Source organism: Cherax quadricarinatus, chromosome 9 (genome assembly GCF_038502225.1).
Source record: "Cherax quadricarinatus isolate ZL_2023a chromosome 9, ASM3850222v1, whole genome shotgun sequence".
NCBI classification, from domain to species: domain Eukaryota; kingdom Metazoa; phylum Arthropoda; class Malacostraca; order Decapoda; family Parastacidae; genus Cherax; species Cherax quadricarinatus.
The window spans coordinates 49,458,514-49,478,565 of NC_091300.1; the positions used below are offsets into that span (position 1 = coordinate 49,458,514).

Below are 20,052 nucleotides of genomic sequence, written 5' to 3' on the forward strand. Positions count from 1 at the left end.
GACGAGGGCAGTCACTGGTAGGCGGGATTCCCCAATGGAAGTAGGTCCTTCCCAAAGAGATGGGTTAGTTGCAGCAGCCGTGAAGGTCTTGTAGATGTCCTCTGAACCAAGATTCCATGATGTTGTGCAAGAAAGGTATAAAATACCGACAATATGAAAGTTAAGACACATGTGCAACATCTGGATATCTTTATTGTAGACGTTTCGCCATCCAGTGGCTTTATCAATACAGATTCTAGGACATAATAGGAAGACAGTAGAACTATATACAAAAGATGAGGTAATCAGTCCCTCGGCCTGATTACCGGAAGGTAGTGTATGAGCTGTCAGTGTGCAGGGTAAGACAGGTAGTTATGTAATGATGCACGTTCCTTCCGTGCATAGAAACCATACAACAGGGTAGACAGAAATTGTGTGATTCTGTGCATGAGACGATTTACAAAAATCTCACAAATGTTTTACACAGGCAGCTAGTAGGAGATATTGGGCGAAATGCATTTTCATGATTGGGCTTTGGAATGGGAATGATGAAGCTGCTGGTCCAAGATTTAGGGAGATCCCCAGTTACTTAAATCATGTTGTATAATTCAAGTAAAGAATTATCTGATACTCGGAATAACAATCTGAGAATAGTGTATATAATATCATCCTTCCCGGGTGACGTGGAGTTGCTTTTAGTGCTGCATAAAGTTCAAAGTTAGTGAAGGAAATGTTGCATAAAACAAATCAGTCTCTCCCCTGCATCATGTTTGTCCATTAATTTCGTGTGTGACACTTGGAGGATTGTCATAGCTAGGTGTAGCAGCCGGAGCATTGACTATTTCATTCGCACCATGTAATGAATCAATAATCCTGCCTATTTTTATATCGTCAGCGAATTTGCTCATATTACTTGTTTTTCCCTCGTCAAGGTCATTAATGTATATTATGAACACTGGGCCCAAAACTGATACTTGTAGAACGCCACTTGTGACTGATCCCCACTCAGATTTCATCCCATTTATGCAGACTCTCTGATTTCTGTTGGTGAGCCGTGGCTCGAGCTATGACAGGACTCATCCCCTGGTACCATGTGCTGCCACTTTCCCTAAAAGCATTTGGAGTGGTACTCTGCCAAAACCTTCACTAAAATCCAAATAATATCGTATTCTTTTCATGATCAACTGACGCAAAAGTTTTACTGGAGAAAGAACACTGCAGCAGGCCTACTGGCCCATGCGAGGCAGGTCCAAGTCTCCTACTGACTTAAGCCAATGCCCCAACCTAGTCAGGTCACGTCACATTCACTTAAGGAAGGAACACGGCAACTGACCTAGTAGCACAAGCTAGTCAGTTCCAACTCACGCCCACCCACACCCATTCATGTATTTATCTAGCCTATTTTTAAAACTACACAACGTTTTAGCCTGTATAACTGTAACTGGGAGTTTGTTCCACTCATCCACAACTCTATTACCAAGCCAGTGCTTTCCTATATCCTTCCTGGATCTGAATTTTTCCAACTTAAAACCATTGCTGCGAGTCCTGTCTAGGCTAGATATTTTCAGCACGTTATTTACATCCCCTTTATTTATTCCTGTCTTCCATTTATACACCTCAATCATATCCCCCTTAATTCTACGCCTTTCTAGAGAGTGCAGATTCAGGGCCCTCAGTCTATCCTCATAGGGAAGATTTCTGATACATGGGATCAACTTTGTCATCCTCCTTTGTATGTTTTCCAGAGCATTTATATCCATTCTGTAATACGGTGACCAAAACTGTGCAGCATAATCTAAATGAGGCCTAACCAAGGATATATAGAGTTGAAGAACAACCTGAGGACTCCTATTATTTATGCTTCTTGATATGAAGCCAAGGATTCTGTTAGCTTTATTGCGAACACTTATGCACTGTTGTCTTGGTTTCAGATTACTGCTAACCAGAACTCCTAAATCTTTTTCGCAATCCGTAATATTAAGATCTACATTATTTAGTTTATATGTGGCATGGTTATTTTCCTGTCCAACATTTAGAACTTTGCATTTGTCTATATTAAACTGCATCTGCCACTTCTCCGACCACTGCATCAGTCTATTCAAATCTTCCTGGAGTGCTCTAATGTCCTCGTCAGAATGAATTCGACGGCCTATTTTGGTGTCATCGGCAAACTTGCTTATGTCGCTCTTTATGCCCTCATCTATGTCGTTTATGTAGATTGTGAACAACAGGGGGCCCAACACTGACCCCTGTGGAACACCGCTCGTGACGCTTCCCCACTCTGATTTCTCCCCATTTATGCAAACTCTCTGCTGCCTATTTGTCAACCATGCCTCTATCCAGGAAAAAATTTCTCCTCCTATTCCATGTGCCTTAATTTTCCTCAATAGTCTCTGATGTGGGACCCTGTCAAAAGCCTTACTGAAGTCCATATACACAATATCATATTCATTACCATGATCTACCTCCTCAAATACCTTAGTGAAAAAAGTTAATAAATTCGTAAGGCAGGAACGCCCCTTTGTAAAACCATGCTGAGATTCGTTGATTAATTTATGCTTTTCAAGGTGGCTACGAACTGCCTCGGCAATTATTGATTCCATAAATTTTCCCACTATGGAGGTTAGGCTTATTGGTCTATAGTTCGAAGCTAAGGACCTGTCACCTGCTTTGAAAATAGGTATCACATTTGCCATTTTCCACTTATCTGGCACCATGCCAGTTTGTAGTGATATGTTGAAAAGATTAGCCAAAGGTTTGCTAAGCTCCTCTTTACATTCCTTTAGAACCCTTGCATACAGTTCATCAGGGCCTGGGGATTTGTTAGGTTTTAATTTATCTATTTGCCTAAGGACCATGTCACTTGTGACCCTAATCGTGCATAGTTTATTATCATCCTGTTCTACATAATTTATTATTTCTGGAATATCGCTAGTATCTTCCTGTGTAAAAACTGAGAGGAAGTATGTGTTAAAAATTCTACACATTTCCTTATCACTGTCCGTGAGCTGACCCGAGTAACTTTTGAGTGGGCCTATCTTGTCCCTGATCTTACTTCTGTATACCTGAAAGAATCCTTTTGGGTTAGTCTTCGATTCTCTTGCAACTTTAACCTCATAATCTCTTTTTGCTTTTCTTATTCCCTTTTTTATTTCTCTCTTTAACTGAATATATTGATTTCTTAATTGCCCCTCTCCTCTTTTGATTTGCCTATATATGCCTCTCTTTTGACCAATGAGATGTTTTAATCTATTGTTCATCCATTTAGGATCATTTTTGCTTGATCTGATTTCCCTATTTGGAACATAAGTTGTCTGAGCAGCTAGAACTATGCCCTGGAAAACGTCATATCGGCAATCATCACCACCTACCTGACCCATAGTCAGGTCATTCCAGTTCAGCCCACCCAAGTAATTTTTCAGTCCTATGAAATCAGCCAAGCGGAAGTCAGGGACAGAGACTTGATTGCCATTATTAGGGGAATTCCATGATATATTAAAACTGAGTGATTTGTGATCACTTTCCCCAAGCTCATCATTAACCTCAAGATTATTAATTAGCGTTTCCCTGCTGGCAAGAACCAAGTCAAGCAGGTTATTTCCTCTGGTTAGTTCTGTCACAAACTGTTTTAAAAAACAATCCTGAATCGTATCAAGAAAGTCACTTGACTCTAAATTTCCTGTCAAATTGCTCCAGTCAATCTGTCTATAGTTGAAATCTCCCATTATCACAACATTTTCGTATGTAGATGCCTTACGAATTTCATCCCATAGAAGTTTACTGCACTCCCTATCAAGATTTGGGGCCCTGTAAATCACACCCAAAATTAGTTTTTCACGGCCCTCGAGAAGCTGTAACCAAACAGATTCAGTGGCTGACGCTTCTAATTTTATATCTTGTCTAACACAACAATTTAAATTGTCTCTGACATACATCGCTACTCCACCACCCTTCCTGTTGACCCTGTCAGTGTGGAATAATTTATAGCCTTGTATGTGACATTCAGAAGGCATCTCTCTATCTTTCAGATTGAGCCAGGTCTCTGTTATAGCAATGATATCTATGTTTCCTGCACTTGCAATTAATCTTAGCTCATCTATCTTATTTCTTACACTCCTGCTATTAGTATAGTAGACCTTAAGGGAGCTAGTCCCTTGCTGCCCTCTGCTGTCTCCCTTTGTTTGCTGACCTGATCTATTGTCTTTATTTATAACTTCATGATGAATGTCTTTTATACATTTACTGTTTTCAACCCTAGTGTTGCAACCTGACTGTTTCCAACACACACCCATACCTCTATCTTCTATCAGTTTAAAATCCTAGGCATTTTAGCAATGGCCCTCTCGATTGAGTTTGCAAGTGCTACCACCCCTGCCAAAGAGAGATGTACCCCATCCCCTGCATACATATCATGTTTGCCATAAAAGTTGTCCCAGTTGTCAATGAATGGAATTGCAAGTTCCTTGCAGTATCTGTCTAGCCAGCAATTTACACCAATTGCCCTAGATAACCATTCATTGCCCACCCAACCTGTTGACTATGTCACTAACACCAGCTCCAGGGAAGCACACTCTATCTCTTACCTTCTTATTCCTATTACAGAAAGCACGGTCCATATAATACGGAACGTTTTTGAACGTTATGGTACTGTGCATCTGGCAATGGCAGGTACCTGGGTGGATGGGGCGTACGCCGGCTGGCCGGAGGGTACGTTCAACCTAAAGATGACGCTGAGGCATCCCATCCCGTCGTTTGTCATCCTGGACGACTTTAGGACGCAAGTGATGGTGTATTACGCAGGGCAGCGCAAGACCTGCAGGCTATGTGGTGCTTATGACCATATGGCAGCACAGTGTGAGAGGCAGCAGCAACGACAGGTTGCAGACAGAAGGACGGAGCGAGGGCCTGACCCGAAGGCGGGGCCTGCCAGCGGGACGCCTGTAAAGGGCCATAGTTCGTCTTGGAGCGAGGAGGTGGAGAGAGAGTTCCCGACGGTGGGGTCGAGCCCATCAATGCCTGTAGAATCTACAGTCTCCGCTTTGGTGGAAGGGGAGACCAAGTTGAGTGGAGGAGAACGAGCAGAGGATGTGGCTCTGGAGCAGTTGACGGAAAAGTTTTTGGAGACGAAGAGAGCTGGAGATGATGTACAATCGGTGGTGGGACCTGAGGAGAGTGAGGACGAGAGGAGAGACAGCCAGCTGACTGCAGGTGCCTCTTCTACGGGAATGGTGACCGTGGTCGAGGTGGCGGCGGAGGTGCATTGTGAGGCATCCCCCGACCAGACCATGGATGCAGAGAGTGTTCGGCGGAAGAGGGCGGCAACGCACTCTGATTCCGATGATGTCTTGACCCCGGCGCAAAGACCGGGGAAGAAACCGTGGGCTGATGTGGTGAGTGGAGGCGCCACAGGTGTGTCCGGTCAGGTGTTCGACCGGGGAGGGAATAGAGCTCACTGTGGTGAGCATGGTGGGAAAAATAGGAAGGCTGGTGACGTGTCTATGAAAGGAGTTACAGGGCAGCGTGTAAAACCCTTCAAGAAGGTTTCAGGTGTATGACTGTGAATGTAAATGGGTTGTGTATGAATGTGAAGCGTTTGTGGCTCCAGGGGTTTCTGAGGCGTCATGCCATAGATATTGTATTCATGCAGGAGCATAACTTTAAGGCGGGTCGGGATTTGAATGTGGACGGATATCGTGTGTTTGTGGCATATTCGGACCGTTTGAAAGGTGGGGTTGGAATTCTGATTCGGGAGACAAGCCCGTTTGTTGTAATTAGATGTGAGGGAGGGGAGGAGGGTAGGGTACTCCGGGTAGATGGATGGTGGAGAGGTGAGCGACTGGCAGTGGTTTGTGTGTATGCGCCGGCGGAGCGTGATGTACGGGTGAAGAATGAATTTGTGCGTGATGTTTTGGTTTATTATTTGAGATCTCTTCCCTCGGTAACAATCATGGGCGGTGATTGGAATTGTATAGTACGTAGAAAGGATGTGGAGCCACGGGGGGCAGGGTGTTTTTTGGTTAGCCTAAGGGATCTTTTGCTGGGCGTGGGGTTAAGGGATGTTATTGGAGGTGGGGACCTAATGGTTGAGCATACGTTTCATAGACAGGGATACGCGGCCAGGCTCGATAGGTTATATGTGACGAGAAGTGTGCGAGTGATGTGTGTGCGTACGGTGGAAGCTGTTTACACGGATCATAGAGCTGTTTATACGGACTTGACTTGGGCCAGCTTACCTAAGAGGTATCCAGGGTATTGGAAGTTAAATGTGAGACTTCTTGGGGTGGAGGAGGCGGGGTTAGATTTTAGGACAATGTGGGAGAATTTGTGGGGAGAGGGTAGGGATGTGGGTGACTTGCTGGGGTGGTGGGATGGGGTAGCTAAGGAGAGGATCCGGCGGTTTTATGTGCGATGGGGAAAGTACCAGGGTTGGATGACGTACGGGTTGCAGCAGTATTTCGAGGGTAGGTTGCAAAGTTGTTATGAGAGGGGCGTGCAGGCAGGGCAGTATCCCATGGAGGAAATCGAGTTGTTAAAAGGAAGGATTCGTGATTTGCAGAATGATAGATTTGATGCGGTGAGAGTGCAGGGTGGAATTGAAGAGGCGGTGTGGGGTGACCGACCATCGGCCTGTGTGTTAAGGGGACAGAGGCAGCGACGTATGGCTATGGAAATTGATAGGCTGGTGGTACATGAGGACTTAGGTGGATATAGGGCGGGACATGAGTTAAGAACAACGGAGGCAATGAGTGATTACGTTGATAGGTGGTTTGGAAAAAATTTACTGAGTGTAGGGGTGGATGGGGAGGCTTTCGGGAGGTTGGGGGAGAATGTATCTTGTGTGCTAAGTAGCAGTGATCGCATGGCGTTGGGGGGGGATATTGAAGAAGGGGAGGTGTGGAGGGCTTTGGAGGGGATGGCACGTGGTAAGGCTCCAGGTCTGGATGGCTTGCCCTGCGAGTTTTATGTGAGCCATTGGAATGTGTTGAAGTCCTTCTTAGTAGAACTAATGAATACGATGAAAAGGGAGGGGAGGATGGGCAGGTTGCAAGGAACTGCGGTTGTGGTTTTAGTGCCAAAAGGTAAGAAACAGGACACGGTGCGGGACTTTAGGATAATATCATTGCTGTGTGCTGATTATAAGATTTTTGCAAAAATTTTAGGAAATAGGATGAAGTGTGTGGTGGATAGAGTGGTTGCGAGAGGACAATATGGTGTGTCTGGGAGGACGATGTATGACGGGCATAGTATTATAAAGAATTTTGTGGAAGGGTCGGGAGGGGAGCAGGGGGGGGGTGTCTTAGCGTTAGATTGGCAGGCGGCGTATGATAGTGTAGAACGTGAGGTGTTGTGGTATATATTAAGGAGGCAGGGTTTTGGGGAGGAGGTGGTACGTTGGGCAGAGACATTGTATACAGGTGTGGGAGTGTGTGTACAAGTAAATGGGAAATTGGGGAAGTGGGTATCCATGGGTCGGGGTATTAGGCAGGGTTGTCCCCTGTCTCAATTGTTGTTTGCCTGTTTAACAGACCCTTTCTATAGAAAGGTGGAAGCGTGTATGGAGGTGGATTGGGGAGTAGGAAGTGGAGTGCAGGGAATAATAGGGTATGTGGATGACACGACAATACTCGTGCGAACGCAGAGGAGTTTACGTGCGGTTGGAGATGTTATTGATAATTTCGCGGGGGTTACCGGGTTAAGAGTTAATGTGGAAAAATCAAAATTACTGGTCTTAGGAGATTGGGTGGGAAGAGAGAGTTGGGGAAGGAATGTACGTTGGAATATGGTGGACAGGATAAAAGTGTGTGGAATAGTGTATATGCGTAGTGCGAGAGAGGCGAGGATGGTTAATTCTGGACTTGTTGTGGATCGAGTGGTGGGGCGATTGGATGGGTTGAGACCAACTCATTTGACAGTACATCAGCGTGCGATTGTTGTGAATGTGTTGTTATACAGTAAAGTCTGGCACGTGGCTGCGGTATATCCGTTAGCAGGTCCGGATGTTACGAGGCTGTTAAAGAGGGTTTTCCATTTTCTTTGGGGTTCCGGGTGTGAATGGTTGAGTAGGAGTGTGGTTACTTTACCGGTCAACAGAGGAGGATTGGGGTTGATTGATTTACGGTTAAGAGTCAAGTGCATTTATTTGAAGTGGGGGTTACGCCGTGTGCGGGGTCATGCAGGGAGGGGCGTGAATGGCTTGCATGAAGAGGTGCGAATGTGGTGGGGAGGGTCGGAGATGAAAGTGTGTGAAGACGTGTTGCGGGCGTTGCTGCATGTACGGGACCCTAATAAAGTTCGAGTGGGTGTTTTAGAGCGTGTTGTAAGGGCGAAGGTAGTCGTGAAGGCTGAGAGTATCTACCCTATGTATGCGTGGAAGGATATATGGGAAAGATTACGGTTGATGCGCGTGCGTCCAAATGTGCGAGAGGTATTTTTCCGTTTTCTCCATGGTATACTGCCGTCGGGTGCTGCACTTAAGGAAAGAGGGTTGATGGTGGAGGGCGCGTGTCGGGTGTGCGGGGATGAGGAGACTGCGTTTCATGTAGTGTATTTTTGTGATAATTTGGGGAGTATCAGGGAATGGATGGGTAAGGTTCTGAGGACAGTGGGAGGAGGCGGGATATTAGTATTGAGGGCGTTAAGTTTGGACGTGGGAGGCGTCGAGGCGCCTGTGCAACGTGCAATCACGTATATAATTGCGGATTTTGTTTTTGTATCCTGGGCAATGAGAAGGAATGGGGATTGGGAGGTGCGCAAAAGGGTGTTGGCGGGGACCATTTATAGAACGTTGTGTTATAATCGGGAAATATATGGAAGTCGCTGGGACCAGGCTTTTTCAGCAGGGTACCGTAGTATGAGTGTGAGAGCATTGTTAACGTTGTGAAAGGGGGGGGGGGGGAGTGAATTTCAGGGGATGGAACGGGCTTGTCTCCGGGGTTGGGTATGCACAACGGCTGGTTTACTGTGTGTATCTGTGTAATGCGTGGTTGAGGAAAATGTGGTTGTGTGAGTGGATGTGGTGGTGAAGTTATATGTGTTATAGATGTCTTAAGTCAGAGTCTACTGCCTTCTTTCTTTGTTGAAGTACTTGATGTACCTTTCGGCTATGGCCTGGCAAACGGGGTTTTGTGTGTTTGTACCGAGCATTTTATTGCTATGTTATATAATGTGTATAGCCTGTAGATGAGTGCGGAATGATTATGGCTTTTCTAGTTTTGTGGCTGACTCGTAAGACTTGTGGTAAGGCGAGTATGTGTGACTGTAGGGAACTTATGTACTGGGAGTTAGGTGAGTAAGAGTATGTACTTTGTTTTATCATGAGATTGTGATGTAGGTTCTTTCGGTTATCGATTATTTGTGTTGGTTGTGAGTAACCGATATATTTATATATTTATCATACTATTCTTCTTATTGTATTGTATTGTGCATTGGCAATGTCCCAGTATATTATGTAAATAGTGTATACCCGAAGGGATTATGGTTTTATTTATATTATTGAACCTGCTACAGGGGTCACCTACATGTTATGTTCTTGTTGTTGTTCTTGTGTACATAGGGTTAAGATTGCCCATCTTCTTAATGTTATGTTTTGTCACAAGCGATATTTTCTAGTATAATTGTGTAACCTCTTGTGTTTGTTAATATTGTGTTTATTTGCTATTGTACGTTCTGAGAGATTGTGTTTCAAAATGTGTTTATATACAATGTGTATCAACCCTAGTTTAAGGGTTTTTATGTTAAGCTATGTATTGTATTTTAAATAAAATAAAAAAAAAAAAAAAAAAAATTTGTTCCGAGTAGGGAAATTAGATCTAACAAAAATGATCCCAAATAGATGAACAATAGATTAAAACATCTCATTGGTCGAAAGAGAGGCATATATAGGCGTATCAAAAGAGGGATGGGCACTTAAGAAATCAATATATTCAATTAAAGAGAGAAATAAAAAAAGGAATAAGAAAAGCAAAAAAAGATTATGAGGCTAAGGTCGTAAGGGATTCAAAGACTAACCCAAAAGGGTTCTTTCAGGTATACAGAAGTAAGATTAGGGACAAGATTGGCCCACTTAAGATTAACTCTGGTCAGATCACTGACAGTGATATGATATGTGTGAAATTCTAAATATTTACTTCCTCTCAGTTTTCACCCAGGAAAATACTAGCGATATTCCTGAAATAATAGATTATGTAGAACAGGATGATAATAAACTATGTACGATTGCGGTAACTAGTGACATGGTTCTCAGAGAAATAGAGAAACTAAAACCTAACAAATCCCCAGGTCCTGATGAACTGTTTGCAAGGGTGTTAAAGGAATGTAAAGAGAAACTTAGCATACCTCTGGCTAATCTTTTTAACATATCACTACAAACTGGCATAGTGCCTGATAAGTGGAAAATGGCAAATGTAATACTTATTTAGAAGGCAGGTGACAGGTCCTTGGCTTCGAACTATAGACCAATAAGCCTTACCTCCATAGTGGGAAAATTTATGGAATCAATAATTGCCGAAGCAATTCGTAGCCATCTTGACAGGCACAGATTGATTAATGATTCTCAACAAGGTTTCACAAAGGGGCGTTCCTGTCTTACGAATTTCCTAACTTTTTTCACTAAGGTGTTTGAGGAGGTAGATCATGGTAATGAATATGATATTGTGTATATGGACTTCAGTAAGGCTTTCGATAGAGTTCCACATCAGAGGCTATTGAGGAAACTTAAGGCACACGGATTAGGAGGAGAAATTTTTTCCTGCGTAGAGGCATGGCTGACAAATAGACGTAAGAACATAAGAACATAAGAACGAAGGAACACTGCAGAAGGCCTACTGGCCCATGCGAGGCAGGTCCAAGTCTCCTACCGGCTTAAGCCAATGCACCCAACCTAGTCAGGTCAGGTCACATTGACTTAAGGGAGGAACACGGCAACCGACCTGGTAGCACAAGCTATCAGGTCCAACTCACGCCCACCCACATCCACTCATGTATCTATCCAACCTATTTTTAAAGCTATTCAACGTTCTGACCTCTATAACTGCACTCGGGAGTTTGTTCCACTCATCCACAACTCTATTACCAAACCAGTACTTTCCTATATCCTTCCTGAATCTGAATTTTTCCAACTTAAAAACCATTGCTGCGAGTCCTGTCTAGGCTAGATATTTTCAGCACACTATTTACATCCCCTTTATTTATTCCTGTCTTCCATTTATACACCTCAATCATATCCCCCCTAATTCTACGTCTTTCTAGAGAGTGCAGATTCAGGGCCCTTAGTCTATCCTCATAGGGAAGGTTTCTGAAACATAGGAACAACTTTGTCATCCTCCTTTGAACATTTTCTAGAGAATTTTTATCCATTCTGTAATACGGTGACCAAAACTGTGCAGCATAATCTAAATGAGGCCTAACCAAGGATGTATAGAGTTGAAGAACAACCTGAGGACTCCTATTATTTATGCTTCTTGATATGAAGCCAAGGATTCTATTAGCTTTATTGCGAACACTTATGCACTGTTGTCTTGGTTTCAGATTACTGCTAACCAGAACTCCTAAATCTTTTTCGCAATCCGTAATATTAAGATCTACATTATTTAGTTTATATGTGGCATGGTTATTGTCCTGTCCAACATTTACAACTTTGCATTTGTCTATATTAAACTGCATCTGCCACTTCTCCGACCACTGCATCAGTCTATTCAAATCTTCCTGGAGAGCTCGAATGTCCTCGTCAGAATGAATTCGACGGCCTATTTTGGTGTCATCGGCAAACTTGCCGATGTCGGTCTTTATGCCCTCATCAATGTCGTTTATGTAGATTGTGAACAGCAGGGGGCCCAACACTGACCCCTGTGGAACACCGTTCGTGACGCTTCCCCACTCTGATTTCTCCCCATTTATGCAAACTTTCTGCTGCCTATTTGTCAACCATGCCTCTATCCAGGAAAAAATTTCTCCTCCTATTCCATGTGCCTTAATTTTCCTCAATAGTCTCTGATGTGGGACCCTGTCTAAAGCCTTACTGAAGTCCATATACACAATATCATATTCATTACCATGATCTACCTCCTCAAATACCTTAGTGAAAAAAGTTAATAAATTCGTAAGGCAGGAACGCCCCTTTGTAAAACCATGCTGAGATTCGTTGATTAATTTATGCTTTTCAAGGTGGCTACGAACTGCCTCGGCAATTATTGATTCCATAAATTTTCCCACTATGGAGGTTAGGCTTATTGGTCTATAGTTCGAAGCTAAGGACCTGTCACCTGCTTTGAAAATAGGTATCACATTTGCCATTTTCCACTTATCTGGCACCATGCCAGTTTGTAGTGATATGTTGAAAAGATTAGCCAAAGGTGTGCTAAGCTCCTCTTTACATTCCTTTAGAACCCTTGCATACAGTTCATCAGGGCCTGGGGATTTGTTAGATTTTAATTTATCTATTTGCCTAAGGACCATGTCACTTGTGACCCTAATCGTGCTCAATTTATTATCGTCCTGTTCTACATAATTTATCATTACTGGAATATCGCTGGTATCCTCCTGTGTAAAAGCTGAGAGGAAGTATGTGTTAAAAATTCTACACATTTCCTTATCACTGTCAGTGAGCTGACCCGAGGAACTTTTGAGTGGGCCTATCTTGTCCCTGATCGTACTTCTGTATACCTGAAAGAATCCTTGTGGGTTAGTGTTCGATTCTCTTGCAACTTTAACCTCATAAACTCTTTTTGCTTTTCTAATTCCCTTTTTTATTTCTCTCTTTAACTGAATATATCGATTTCTTAATTGCCCCTCTCCTCTTTTGATTTGCCTATATATGCCTCTCTTTTGACCAATCAGATATTATAATCTATTGTTCATCCATTTAGGATCATTTTTGTTTGATCTGATTTCCCTATTTGGAACATAATTTGACTGAGCAGCTAGAACTATGCCCTGGAAAGCATCTTATCGGCAACCATCACCACCTACCTGACCCTTAGTCAGGTCATTCCAGTTCAGCCCACCTAAGTAATTTTTCAGTCCTATGAAATCAGCCAAGCGAAATTCAGGGACGGAGACTTGATTGCCGTTATTAGGGGAATTCCATGATATATTAAAACTGAGTGATTTGTGATCACTTTCCCCAAGCTCATCATTAACCTCAAGATTATTAATTAGTGTCTCCCTACTGGCAAGGACCAAGTCAAGGAGGTTATTTCCTCTAGTTGGCTCTGTCACAAACTGTTTTAAAAAACAATCCTGGATCGTATCAAGAAAGTCACCTGACTCTAAATTTCCTGTCAAATTGCTCCAGTCAATCTGTCTATAGTTATAAATAAAGACAATAGATCAGGTCAGATGAACATCAAAATGGTATACAATACCGACAGGTTGTTAGGTAAGACACATATGCAACAGTTAGCTCCGAAAGTCAATCTGTCTATAGTTATAAATAAAGACAATAGATCAGGTCAGCAAACAAAGGGGGACAGCAGAGGACAGCAAGGGACTAGCTCCCTTAAGATTTACTATACTAATAGCAGGAGTGTAAGAAATAAGATAGATGAGCTAAGATTAATTGCAAGTGCAGGAAACATAGATATTATTGCTATAACAGAGACCTGGCTCAGTCTGAAAGATAGAGAGATGCCCTCTGAATGTCACATACAAGGCTATAAATTATTCCACACTGACAGGGTCAACAGGAAGGGTGGTGGAGTAGCTATGTACGTCAGAGACAATTTAAATTGTTGTGTTAGACAAGATATAAAAGTAGAAGCGTCAGCCACTGAATCTGTTTGGTTACAGCTTCTCGAGGGCCGAGAAAAACTAATTTTGGGTGTGATTTACAGGGCCCCATATCTTGAAAGGGAGTGCAGTAAACTTCTATGGGACGAAATTCGTAGGGCATCTACATACGAAAATGTTGATATGCAACCTGCTTGTTTCTCACACACACCCATACCTCTATTTTCGATCAGTTTAAAATCATAGGCATTTCACCAATGGCCTTCTCAATTGAGTTTGCAAGTGCTACCACCCCAGCCTCAGAGAGATGTACCCCATCCCTTGCATACATATCATGTTTGCCATAAAAGTTGTTCCAGTTGTCAATGAATGGGATTGCAAGTTCCCTGCAGTATCTGTCTAGCCAGCAATTTACTCCAATTGCCCTAGACAGCCATTCATTTCCTACCCCCCTTCTAGGCAAGATGCTACATATGATTGGGATCCCTCCCTTAAACTTAATGAAATCTATAGTTGACCTGTACTTACCTAGCAGCTCTTCTCTCCTACCCTTCCCAACATCATTTCCACCAGCACTGGGACAAATAATGGGCTCGTTCCCATTACCTGACATGATATTATCCAGCCTGTCAACTATGTCCCCAACACCAGCTCCAGGGAAGCACACTCTGTCTCTCATCTTCTTATTCCTATTACAAAAAGCACGGTCAATATATCTTACCTGAGAGTCACCAACCACAAGAATGCGCTTACCTCTGTTAGCAGGGGCAGTAGTACCCATACCTTCGCTGGCCACTGAAGTACATTCATCCTGAAGAACAGAGAAGCGATTTCCTACCTTCAGATCTTCACTCTTAACTTTCCTTATTCTGATTCTCCTCCCGTTACTGGTTACCACTCGCCACTTGTAGCAGGTGCTGGACTGCACCTCACTGCTGGTAGCCATTGCTACCTCCCCACCTACAGCCTCCTCACAGCGAGAGATAGACTGCACCTCACTGCTAGAAGCCTCATTCCCCACAACTCCAGCCACCTCACACTCTCTCCCAGACCCACTGAGGTGGACCTTCAGCCTCCTAATCTCCTCCTGGAGAAGCAAGACCTCCTCCTTCAACTCTCCAACCTCAATTTTTAAAACACTGCAGAAGCAAGCCATGCTTTGTAACCGTCCACGCTAATCCCCAAAGCAGCTCAGGGTCTGTGACCTCACGTGACGACTGACCACTGACGACGCAGAGAGTTTGCATAAATGGGGAAAATCAGAATGGGGGCACGTCACAAGCGGAGTTCCTCAGGGGTCAGTGTTGGGCCCGTTGTTGTTCACAATTTAAATAAACGACATAGATGAGGGAATAAATAGTGACATAAGCAAATTTGCTGATGACACCAAAATTGGCCGTCCAATTCATTCTAATGAGGACATTAGAGCACTCCAAGATGATTTGAATAGACTGATGCAATGGTCGGAGAAGTGGCAGATGCAGTTTAATATTGACAAATGCAAAGTTCTAAATGTTGGACAGGACAATAACCATGCCACATATAAACTAAATAGTGTAGATCTTAATACTACTGATTGCGAAAAGGATTTAGGAGTTCTGGTTAGCAGTAATCTAAAACCAAGACAACAGTGCATTAGTGTTAGCAATAAAGCTAACAGAATTCTTGGCTTCATATCATGAAGTATAAATAATAGAAGTCCTCAGGTTGTTCTTCAACTCTATATATCCTTGGTTAGGCCTCATTTAGACTATGCTGCTCAGTTCTGGTCACCGTATTACAGAATGGATATAAATGCTCTGGAAAACGTACAAAGGAGGATGACAAAGATGATCCCATGTATCAGAAATCTTCCCTATGAGGATAGACTGAGGGCCCTGAATCTGCACTCACTCGAAAGGCGTAGAATTAGGGGGATATGATCGAGGTGTATAAATGGAAAACAGGAATAAATAAAGAGGATGTAAATAGCGTGCTGAAAATTTCCAGCCAAGACAGGACTCGCAGCAATGGTTTCAAGCTGGAAAAATTCAGATTCAGGAAGGATATAGGAAAGCACTGGTTTGGTAATAGAGTTGTGGATGAGTGGAACAAACTCCCGAGTACAGCTATTGAGGCTAAAACGTTGTGTTGTTTTAAAAATAGGTTAGATAAATGCATGAGTGGGTGTGAGTTGGACCTAACTAGCTTGTGCTTCTGGGTCTGGTGCAGTGCTCCATCCTTGAGTGGAGGACCAGACTGGGTGGGCCATTGGGATAATCCGGGGGGTGGGTCGTTGGTCTAATCGGGGGGGGGGACATGGACCTGCTCCGCTTGGGTCAGTAGGCCTGTTGCAGTGTTCCTTCTTTCTTATGTTCTTGTGTTCTTAACAATACCATTGATCGTATCTCTCTTATTTATGCTCATCTTCCACGTCAATTATGTCTTCCCTCATTCTAAATCTTACGCGAGAATGTATGTTAAGGGATTTCGATCTCTCTTGCAATGGAAAATTTCATAGGCGAATGAATTAATTATTCCGATGTTTAGCGCTTCATGTAATACAATCAAACGTAAGTCGCATCTATCATTTCTTACTCTGAATTTACCCACTTTGAATTCACTGTATTCCAAGTGTACGTGTCAGGAAGTGCCGGTCACTTCCCCGGGATGTTACCGTCCGGTTGGTGGCGCTCTCCGTGACGTATATTGTACCCAGGTGGGAGGACTCCCAGGCTTAACCACGTCAATAAGCGAGTCTTTATACTCCCCACACCCCGAAAAGCCACTAATCCAGTTTCTTATAGATCCATGCAATTACTGACCAGACACATCGGGTGATGTGTCGAAGGACCTGCCTAGTATGGGCCAGTAGGCCTCCCGCAGTGTTCCTCCTGTCTTATGTTCGTACGTGTGACTAAGCGAGCAACGTTTTTAAGTTGTCGTACCACACCAGCAACACCTCACCTCCTCATAGTGTTGATTTAAAGATTCATTCTTCCTCAACTTTTTTCTTCTTTTTTTAACATCTTACCGGTTTTGTTGTAATATTTCCGGTTTAATATCTTAGCTAACTGTAAAAAATAATGTAACTGGTGTATACAAAGTGACGTGTGGCAATGATTTATTTATACACTACGTGTATGTCTCTCATTGTATAGTTGCTAAGAGTTTACTTTAATCCCTACTTTATGTATCAAAGTATTTTGACTGGTTGTGAACGTGTTACAAGCAGCCTTAATGATCTTCGTGTAATCGATTGGCTATAAACCCAGTTAACCAACCAACCATATGACGTGTGGCAGTGTGCGGCAACACTACGGAGGTAATATAAACGATGCTAGTGGTGGTGATAGCCAGTCTTTGCTCCGCCGCTGAGCCTTAGTGTGTGAGTTTAGTGGCAACGGAGGCTTGCGTTGCCTGACCCTGAAATACCCACATTAAAACTTGGATTATACTCGCCTTGAGAGGTTCGTAGTCTGTCCGTTACGATTGTTTCTCATTATCTTGGCAATAACTGTGATTCTACGTTATTAAACGTCTTTAGGAAGAGATCCAATTCGAATGACTGAAAAATATACAGCAAAATTGTTAGTGTTTATACTGTTGTGTGTTCCGAGGTTCATCTGTGATAGTAGAGCTTTGTGTGTTCCGAGGTTCATCTGTGATAGTAGAGCTTTGTGTGTTCCGAGGTTCATCTCTAATAGTAGAGCTTTGTGTGTTCCGAGGTTCATCTCTGATAGTAGAGCTTTGTGTGTTCCGAGGTTCATCTCTGATAGTAGAGCTTTGTGTGTTCCGAGGTTCATCTCTGATAGTAGAGCTTTGTGTGTTCCGAGGTTCATCTCTGATAGTAGAGCTTTGTGTGTTCCGAGGTTCATCTCTAATAGTAGAGCTTTGTGTGTTCCGAGGTTCATCTCTGATAGTAGAGCTTTGTGTGTTCCGAGGTTCATCTCTAATAGTAGAGCTTTGTGTGTTACGAGGTTCATCTGTGATATTAGAGCTTTGTGTGTTCCGAGGTTCATCTCTAATAGTAGAGCTTTGTGTGTTCCGAGGTTCATCTGATAGTAGAGCTTTGTGTGTTCCGAGGTTCATCTCTGATAGTAGAGCTTTTGTGTGTCATCCGAGGTTCATCTCTGATAGTAGAGCTTTGTGTGTTCCGAGGTTCATCTCTGATAGTAGAGCTTTGTGTGTTCCGAGGTTCATCTCTGATAGTAGAGCTTTGTGTGTTCCGAGGTTCATCTCTGATAGTAGAGCTTTGTGTGTTCCGAGGTTCATCTCTGATACTAGAGCTTTGTGTGTGTTCCGAGGTTCATCTCTGATGGTAGAGCTTTGTGTGTGTTCCGAGGTTCATCTCTGATGGTAGAGCTTTGTGTGTGTGTTCCGAGGTTCATCTCTGATGGTAGAGCTTTGTGTGTGTGTTCCGAGGTTCATCTCTGATGGTAGAGCTTTGTGTGTGTGTTCCGAGGTTCATCTCTGATGGTAGAATTGTCAGTGAGGTAACTGACCTGCCTCAGTGATAACTACATTTCAAGTGTCAGCTCACACTCTAGTAACAGCTCCACAGTTGTTACTCAAGTGTTAACTCAACAGTTCATACTGAAGAGTGAGCTCTACACCTTATGAAAGTGTCAGCTCACAGGTTATATTAAATTGTAAGTTTATAGATTCCTTATTACTTCACCGTAACATATTTTCCCATTATTTACCTTACCTTTCTTGCGTCCTTCACTTGTACATATCGGTTGTCCCACTTCATTTTGTGCCTGTACAGAGCTATCAGTCTATCATCTTCTATTGGTATTTATGCTCAGACATATAAACTCTGAAAGATGCGCATCTATCATTGCGTATAATCGAGAAATATCCTTTCTGATCAGGGTAGGGGCAGGGTTCGTCAGGGCAGGATGTTTACAGTTGGGTCACGAGTTACTGACAACACTTTGAAGGAGTGAGATGGATCTCGTCGCTGCCGTGTTGGTATTTGAGAGTCAGCCATGAAAATTTACATTTGCAGTCACAGTTGGGGGCCCACACTAACCTCTCTAGTGTGTAGAAATATATTTAGATGAATAGCTTATTAAATTTTGTATGGGTTTGAACCTCTGCCCATTCCCTGAGTTGGTTACAGTCGTATTGTTACTTAAGATACTCGCAATTTATATCTATCCATGTACATACTCCAAGAGGAACACACGTGTTTGTGTACATGCCCTAAAAACACATCTAACCGGAGGCATGGTCTGGGATCGGGCCGCAGGGGCAATGATATCTTCTCGTAGCCTTCCTGTAATCAGTGTGCACCTATCATGCTGATATACACATCCAGGTGTATATACCTGGGAAGACCCAATAACCACTGCACCTATGAACTAAATATAGAACGTAAGACCGGATGGGAGAGACGTTCTTGCTAACAGAATTCTCAAGCCAGAGCAACAAGTGTTTGCAGCCATGCTAATGTACTTCATATGAAGGCAGTGTATTAACCATAACCCGGCCGGGATTGAACCCGCGGTCAGAGAGTCTCAAAACTCCAGACCGTCGCGTTAGCCACTAGACCAGCTGCCGTCATGTTGACGGCAGTGAGGGGACTTGAGCTAGAGTTCGTCACGGCCACGCTAGCTGGAGATTCGTCTGTAAAAACTTGCATTTGTGGTCACAGTGGTGCCTATGCTAATCTTCCTATGGTGTAGAAATATACCTAGTTGGACGAATCTTATTGTGGCTAGCTGGTCTAGTGGCTAACGCGACGGTCTGGAGTTTTGAGACTCTCTGACCGCGGGTTCAATCCCGGCCGGGGTATGGTTTGTTTGCAACCGTGTCATTACGATTTCGTGAGTCGAATTAAGGCAGTGTATTATTTTTACGGGGAGACTCTTAAACATGTGGGGGAAGGGAGGGGGGTCATACAGCACCTGTGGAGTGAGAGGTAGATTAGATTCCATGAAGGGAGGGAACCTTCAATTCCTTGGAATGTAATAAAGTTGGTAGAATTACCGACAATATGTAAAGTAACTAATGTGACATTTATTGTGGCAACGTTTCGCTCTCCAGGAGCTTTATCAAGCCATTACAAACAATACATGGACACAGAGGGTATATAAAGGCTCAGAGTGAGGTGAATACTAGTGAGGTACCATTTCGATGTTCACTAGTGGTAGTAGTAGTAGTGACAAAAGTAATACAATATGGTAGAGCAATTAATTCGTACATGAGTAAAAGGATATAAAAGCTATTACTTGGGTAACATAAAAATAGGTTGGACAAATATAAACTGGAATGAGGCAGCTTGTTTCAGTGTTCACTCTCTGTGCTTTGTGTAGTATAACAGTCTCTCCTATGTGATGGCAGGGTTTACTGTTTTCAGGA

At 43.3% G+C, this 20,052-nt stretch overlaps 1 protein-coding gene across 1 annotated transcript in view; it reads left to right on the plus strand.

Annotated features, from left to right (window-relative positions):
• Window positions 1-17,032: 17,032 nt before the first annotated feature.
• Window positions 17,033-20,052, plus strand: part of LOC128686060 (uncharacterized) — a gene marked incomplete at its 3' end in the record, with an annotated part of 43,872 nt that continues 40,852 nt past the window's right edge. Inside the window, 1 exon segment of the mRNA XM_070083477.1 lies at window positions 17,033-17,153.